Here is an 8,383-nt window from a genome sequence, read left to right on the forward strand (position 1 = left end):
CATCTGATATCAGCAATTATATCCCTCATTCCATATCTTCTTTTGAATTTGTCTTGAATTTCTGGCAGTTCCCCGTTAATGTACCATTGTGACAGTTTTTTAATTATTTTCAACAAAATTTTACTTTCATGTGATATCAAAGATATTGTTGAATGATATCTGAATTCCATTCAGTCATCTTCCTTTGGAATTAGTGCAAATATGGATCTCTTCTAATTGGTTGGCCTAACAGCTGCTTTCCAAATTTATTTTAAGGAAGTATGGACTGCAGTATAGACTGCACTTCAGTGTAAAGAAAACAAAATTACATAGATGAGTGAGCACCTCCAGTGCTGCATCAGTTTGTTGAAAGATTTCAGTTTTTATTGTATCAATTACTGGTGACTAGTTTTTCATCAATACTTTCTGTGCAGTTTGCACCAGTTCTTTCAATATCATTGTCCCATAGTCATATGCAACCTCTCGAAATGGTTGAACATTGGCCCATTATTTTGGTACAGTGACCCTGTATTCCTTCCATCTTCTTTTGATGCTCCCTGCAACTTTATTATTCTTCCCATAGAATCCCTCAGTACTGAAAGTTGAGAGTTGATACTTTTTCTTCAGTTCTTTGAGCTTGAGAAATGCTAAGAGTTTACTTCCCTCTTCATTTTCTATATCCAATTCTTTGCACATTTCATTATAATATTTGATTATGACTTCTTGAGCTGCCCTCTGAAATTTTCTGTTCAGCATTCTGACATTCTGATTTCTTTCATTTCTTTAGCTTCTCTACATTCAAGAACAAGTTTCAGAGTCTCATTTGACATCCATTTTGGGATTTTCTTTCTTTTCTGACTTTTAAATGACCTTTTGCTTTCTTCCTGTATGAAGTTCTTGATGTTATTCTACAACTCTTTTGGTTTTAGCTCATCAGTTTGTAATGCATCAGATTTGTCTTGAGATGGTCTCTAAATTCAGGTTGAATACATTCAAAGCCATAGTTTGACTCTCATGACATTGTTTTAATTTTCTTCAGCTTCAATCTGAACTTTCTTAGAAGGAATTGATGGTCTATTCCACATTTGGGATCAGGTCTTGTTTTGGTTGATGATGTTGAGTCCTTTTCAGTGTTGTTGTTTTAAGTACCATGAAGTTGGTTCCAAATCATAGTGACCCTGCACAGGGTTTCTGAGGCTATAAATCTTTACTGAAGCAGAAAGCCTCATCTTTCTCCCACGGGATAGCTGATAGTTTTGGACTGCCAACCTTGAGGCTTGAGGTTAGCAGCCCAATTCATAATCACTATGCTACCAGAGCTCGTTTTCAATAGATGTAGTCAATTTTAATCCCATGCATTCTGTCTAGCAAGGTACTTATGTACAGTTGTCTTTTATGCTGTCTAAATAATATATTTTCAATGAATAAATCATTGGTTTTACAAAATTCTATTATGGGATCCCCAGCATAATTTCTGTCACCAAGAGCATATTTTACAACTACCAATCTTTCCTTTTTCCTCCCATCCCTCAACATTCACATTACAATCAATCATTGGTAATTATCAATGCATCTCAATTTCATGTTTGATCAATTTAAGAGTGAAGAAGTTGGTAAATTCTTTAATTTCATCATCACAAACTTTAGTTGCAGATGTGTATATTTGAATAATACTAATACATATTGGTCTTCCTTGTTGTTGTTGTTAAGTGTTGTCAAGGCTGTTCCAACTCATAGTGACCCTGCAAAGGGTTTCCAAGGAGGATCTGGTGGGTTTGAACCACCTACATTGTGGTTGATAGTCCAGTACTTGTCCTACAACACCACACCAGAACTCTTTGTAGCATTTGGATATTATCTTATCCCATAGACAGTATTGTACCTCAAGATAAATCTTAAACTGTTCCTTTTGACAGTGAAATTGGTGCCATTCTTCTTTAATATTTCATTCACAGCATAGTAAATCTGATGTAAAATGGTCAATACCAGTCCGTTTCAACTCTTTAGTGCAAAACATCTGATTGTGTGAATCATGACAAACTATGGGTAAAACTGGAAAAAATGGGTATTTCAGAACACTTATTTTGCTCATGAGGCACATGAGAAGAAGGCAGTCTTTAGAACAGAACAAAAGAATATTTAATGGTTTAAATCAAGAAAGTTGTATGCTGATGACTTCCAGTTTGGAGGTAGCAGAGCAGAGTCTTGTAGGACAGGCTCTATGGGAGAGGGGCTCAAAACCCAGAGGAGGCTCTCACAGAACAGCACCAGAGCTCTGGATCTAGCATAAGAGTGAAGGCGTCAGTTTCCCACATCCACCAGTGGAAAAATCATGATATAAAGGAAAACATTGCAGGACTCCCTTTGTGGCCATCCTGTCCAGGCAGAGGTCAGAGGGTGGGGCTACAGCCAGACCAGCACAGAGAACCAGTGCTAAAAGTGGTGCAGTGACATTTGCAAAAGGAAGTGTGGGGTGATTCTACACATTTTTTATCTCCTCTTCCTTATCAAGCACCTTCTTTGCCCAGCCCAGATGCTTTCAGGCAGGTGGGAGCACACATGAAAAAAGTACAGCGTTGAGACCACAGCTTTCCCACAGCACAGAAAGAAAGAGCCCCATTGGTCCAAGGGCAAATTCTTTGGCTGTTGCTTTTGATTTCTGCCTGTGGGTCCCCGACCTAAAGTTAACTTGTGCAGGACCCTTTACTCCTGCCTATCCAGCAAGACTCTGGTAGTGTAGTGGTTACGAATCAGGCTGTGAGCCGCAAGGTCAGCAGTTCGAAACTACCAGCGGTTCCGAGGGAGAAAGATGAGGTGGTCTGCTCCCATAAAGATTTACAGCCTCGGAAACCCTGTGTAGGGTCGCTGTGAGTCGGAACCGACTCCACGGCACTTAACAACAACAACAACAATATACCCATAGCCTTTATCTAATTGTTTTTAGGAATTCTTGTACCCACAGCCCTTATTTATGGCTATGGGATTCTTTATTGCCTTAAACTAAGGCTACAAGGAAGAAAGTTTACAATCACTAAACATAAGCTGGCAGTAATTCAATTGACAAATCCTGTCTCCTAGCAGTCTTAAGAACGTTGTTAATATAAGTATTAAAACTACCTATGATTACAAGTAAAATAAAATGTAGCTAATGTGTGGCTTCTAACTTTTAATAAAAGTATACTAAAGTGTAGGAGAGTCAAAAATCTAAAGTAAAAGAATACTAATAAAATCATGAATAAATCAGAGAATGATTCAGAAGGAAAAAAAAAAATAACTAGGGATCTGCACATAGAAATAACTTTGTGGCTCTGCCATCCAAAGAAAATCATTCATCGTAGCTCTGCTAAAACAATGAACTTTTCTATGCCCAGGTTTCCCTGCGTCTCGTTTATTTTAATTCCTCAATTAATATCTCTCAATTTATTTATTTTAATTCCTTAATTAATTATGGCTCTTGACAATAGGATGAATGTAAAACTGATGTTCTCCCATGTAAATCCACATAATTCACAATAAAAACTAAAGAAAAAGAAAAAAAAAGGTGTATGCTGAGGTATCTTTTCACTTATTCAACCTATATGCTAAGCAAATAATCCAAGAAGCTGAATTACATGAAGAAGAACCTGGCTTCAGGATTGGAGGAAGACACTTATTAACAGCCTACGATATGCAAATGATGCAGTCTTTCTTGCTGGTAGTGAAGAAACCATAAAATACTTATGTATGAAGATGAAACATCACAGCCTTCAGTGTAGATAACACCTCCATGTAAAGAAAATAAAAATTCTCAAAACTGGATCAATAAAAAACATCATGATAAATGAAGAAATGATTGAAGCTGTCAAAGACTTCATTTTGCTTGAATCCGTAATCAACACTCATTAAAACAGTAGTCAAAAAATCAAACAACGTACTTCATTTGACAAATATGCTTCAAAAGAACCCTTAAAATGTTAAAGAGCAAAGTGTCAGTTTGAAGACTATGGTGTGCCTAACCCAAACCATGGTATTTTCAATTGCCTCATATTCACATGAAATTTGGATAATAAATTCTTATTCTAGAAAGACAATTGAAGAATTTATGTATTTTAATTATAATGTTGGAGAGGAATATTAAAATTATGATAGACTGCCAAATCAACAAACAAATCTGTCTTGGAAGAAGTGCAGTCAGAATGCTCCTTAAAAGCCAGGAAGGCAAGATTTTTTCACTCATACTTTCGCCATGTTATCATGCATGATAAATGGAGGTTCAGCAAAAAAGAGGAAGACCTCCAACAAGATGAATTGTTACAGTGGCAGCAGCAATGGGCTAAAACATAGCAACAATTTAGGATGATGCAGGACTGGGCACTGTTTCATTCTTTGTGCATGGGGGTCACTAAGAGTTTGAAATGAGTCAATTGCACCTAATATAAAACACAAAGCCCAAGAGATCCATCTTTATGTATTCCATTTCATTTTTGTCTATTTCCAATTTTCCTAGATTCATATGTTACACACCCTGATTATTAATAGATATTCACAGCTATTTGTTCTCATCTTGCGTTATGCCCTATCAACAAAGTCACAGAGCTTACCTCAATTTATGTCATTATGGTCAACTCTACTCTAAGGAGAAAGCTCTTCAAGTCATATTTTGAGTGCCTTCCAACCTGAGAGTTCCCATTTCTGACACTGTATCTAACAATGTTCTACTGCTATTCATAAGGTTTTCAGTGGCTAACCATTCAAGTGGTGCAAATTGCCTTCTCCTTATTCTGTCTTGTGAAGAAACTCTGCTGAAACCTGTCCAACATTGGTGACCCTGCTGGTATTTTATACACCAGTGGCCTAGTTTCCAGGATCACAGGAACATGCAAGTCACCACAGAATGACAAATTGACAAATGAGTGGTGGTTTTGCTGTTCCTAAGATATCCAATATAATTGCAGGTAAGGAGGAGAAAAATGATAGGGATATTTAGAACATATGAACTGTATTTCATCTTTCCTATTGGGAAGAATTTAGATTATTCAAGCATATCCTTTTACGTAAAGGAGAGTAACAAGAAAGACAGTGATTGGGATTCAGGAAGTGTTTTATTAATGATGAGTTTAACATGTACACAGAAGACAATCTTCACTGACACTAAGTGACCATTCAAACATAACAAGATCCTTCTTACTTCTGATATCAATTGGACATTTGGGGGCAGGATCCAAAACCAGATTTATAATTCATTACAAGGACCCAGAATTTACTGAAAGCTGTTATTATCCTTCCTATTATAGTTTATTATAGGAAAAGAATGGAGATTTAAAATAATTGCCACACTATGCCAAAATCCATAGTGTGGTCTCTGATCTTTATCAATAAATACTTCAAGCTATTTCTATATATCATTGTATATCTCATGTTGTTAATGAATCTTCCTTCCTTCATTTATTTATTTATTTGTTTTGTTTATTTATTTATTTTCTGTAAAAGGCAGTTTTTTGTTTTGTTTTGTTTTCATTTGGTTCACGGCTTGGGAGAAAAGGTACTCCAGGGTGTTGGTGATGCTGCCTCTGTAGCTGGAAGAAGAGGTTCAGGCAGATGCTCTGAGGATGGCAGGGGAAGGCTAAAGGACACCACAGGTTGCCAGGCTCTGCAGGCTCCTAATCTTGCTTGAGAGTAAGCCTTGAAAGAAATATTCACCCAGTCCTTCCTAAGGGCCAGCCATCCTTTGGAGGTTGCTCAGGTGATCACCCATCTTCTTGACTATTTCCACATCCTCCTTGAGGAAATGGTTCTCCAGAAAGTCACAGAAGTGTGGGTCGTGCAGCATGCAGATGCAGAAGAGACTAGTTCAGATTCTTGTCCAGGAAAGGGAAGCTTCTATGGTGTCAGTTTTCCCCCGACTCATCTTGTATCTGTTTCTTCATGTCCTGGAAGACAGTGCGGCTATCCACTGGTTTTGCACTTTCAAGAGACACTAGGCATCCTCACACTTCTCCTTCACCAACTCATAGAAGTGTCTCACTCCTTCCAAATCACACCATTGAGATCAAAATAGAAACCCAGAGAGAGAGGTGTAAGAGGCCTGCAGATGCAGATTGACCAGATAGTTGACGCCAGACTCCATTTCAGCAGAATCTTTCTGATGGGTCTAAGAGCTCATGGTTGGTTGAAGATTTGGAGCTAGCCACACACACACACACACACACACACACACACACACACACACACACACACAGTGTTTAGCTGGCCCCAGTAACAGGGAATGGCCAAGAAGATGGAGAAAAGATTGCACCTGCAAAGGATAGAGGTGGTCCGATGCTAGAGGTTGGGAGTCCTTGGATCTTTTCTATTCCAACACTGTTGAAGCAAGAGACAGATCCATGGAACTGCCGGGCAAGCTTCCCTTCACTCTTGATGCTGAGTTTTTATATTGTCCTGCTTCTTGAATTATTTGTTCAGTATTCAGATTTATTAAGTACAGTGAAAGGAAACAACCCTAACTTTTTCTGATTTTAAACCACATCATACCCCCTTGTTCATTTCAAATGACTGCTTCCTGATCAATGTGCAAGTTCCACATGAGCACACTTAAGTGTTCTGTAACTTCATTTCTTTGTAATATTATCTATAAAGTGTTATGATCCACACAGTAGAAGTTTTACATACACCAATAAAACAGAGGTAAACTTCTTTATGATATGCTCTTTCAGCCAAGATCCCTCTGACATCAGCAATGATATCCCTCATACCATATCCTCTTCTGAATCTGGATTGAATTTCTGGCAGTTTCCTGTTAATGTATGGCTGAAGTTATTTTTAAATTACTTTCAGTGAAGTTCTGCTTGTATGTCATAGTAATGATATTGTTCAACAATCTCCATATTCCACTGCATCACTTTTCTTTTGAACAAGGAAAAATATGGATCGTATCCAACTTGTTAGTCAGATAACTGTCATACAAATTTCTTGGCATATATTATCACTAATATTTCCATTTATTGATGCATCTTGATTGCCATTCTGTGGACAGCTTGTTCCTTGTTTTTGCCAAAGCCTTCAGTACAGTTTGGACTTCTTGCTTCAGTACCATTTGTTCTTGGGCATACACTACTGGCTAAGATAGTTAATTGTAGACCAGTTCTTTTTGGTAAAATATCCTGTGAATTCCATCCATCTTCCATGGTTTTTACGACATCCAAACAACTGGGTGAAACTCAGAAGATTGGGAGTATTTCCTGTTTTCCTGATGGGTATGGGTAAGAGAAGCAAGAGTAAGGTGCTGACAGGATTATGTGACTCCACTGGGCATGATTATTAGGGAATTTATCAGCAGCACACAAAAAGCTTTGTACTATTGTCCTATCAGGGCAGAGGATAATCGGGCAAGACAGAGAGAGGCAAGATGGTGTTCTAAATGAAGAACCGTGGCTTGAGCATTACTCTGATCCTGAATTGTAACCAGTTATAATAGTCTGTGTGACCATTGCAATGATTTATCAAACCCAGAAGATATGTGGAGAGTGCTGTGGAAGGAAGAGCTGGTATCAGAATTGTTAAAGAAGATTGGAGGGTGGAGGCATGTCTGCCTATAATTTATAGAAATTGGCCTTGGGCTGATGTCAAGTTTATTTCTTATTTCAAAGTTCCATGTCTTTGCATTATAACATCAAATAGATGAAATCATAAAGCAGTTAACAATGAATCTTTGCTAGATATATGAATGAAAAATAAATAAAACATTGTTTGTAATGTTAACCTAATTTAAAGATATTATTGTTGCTGTAAAGTTCCCTTGAGTTGATTCTGACTCATAACAACCCTGTTTTCAAGGACTGGCTGGTGAGTTTGAACTGCTGACCTTACAGTTCATATAAATCTTGGGGGCCAGTTCTTTTCCTACAGTGCTACACTAGGACTCCAGATTAAAGATAGCATGCAATTTTATATTTTTATATACTTATTCTGTGATAAGTTTATTATATATCTTAATGTGGTTGTTGTTGGTAAGTGCCATTGAGTCAGTTCCAACTAATGATGACCTTGTATAGAAATTCTAAGGAGTAGCTGGTGAGTTTAAACTATAAACCTGTGGTTAGAAGTTCAGTGCTTAACCTAAAGCACCATACCAAGACTCCATGTATTTTACTATATGTAAGTTAATTTTCTCTATTCCTTGATTACGATTTATGAAATTTAGTGTAGTGTTGTGAGATTGTTATTGTTGTTGTTACGTGCAATAGATTCGGTACTGACTCACATCAACCCTCTTCATGACAGAAAGAAACACTGCCTGACCCTGGTCCAACCTCACATTTGTTGCCACGCTTGAGCCCATTGATGCTGCCACTTGGCCAATCCATCTCGCTAGGGGTCTTCCTCTTTTTCTCTGCCCTTCCACCTTACCAAACATGATATCCTTCTC

The 8,383-nt window shown here is 37.7% G+C and overlaps 2 pseudogenes; one reads left to right on the top strand and one right to left on the bottom strand.

Annotated features, from left to right (window-relative positions):
* Positions 1-5,618: 5,618 nt before the first annotated feature.
* On the bottom strand, positions 5,619-6,121 carry LOC102811400 (annotated as a pseudogene).
* Positions 6,122-7,140: 1,019 nt separating this feature from the next.
* Positions 7,141-8,383, top strand: part of LOC102811783 — a 51,506-nt pseudogene continuing 50,263 nt past the window's right edge.

The sequence above is a fragment of the Chrysochloris asiatica genome, unplaced genomic scaffold, assembly GCF_000296735.1.
Source record: "Chrysochloris asiatica unplaced genomic scaffold, ChrAsi1.0 scaffold00111, whole genome shotgun sequence".
Classification (NCBI taxonomy): Eukaryota; Metazoa; Chordata; class Mammalia; order Afrosoricida; family Chrysochloridae; genus Chrysochloris; species Chrysochloris asiatica.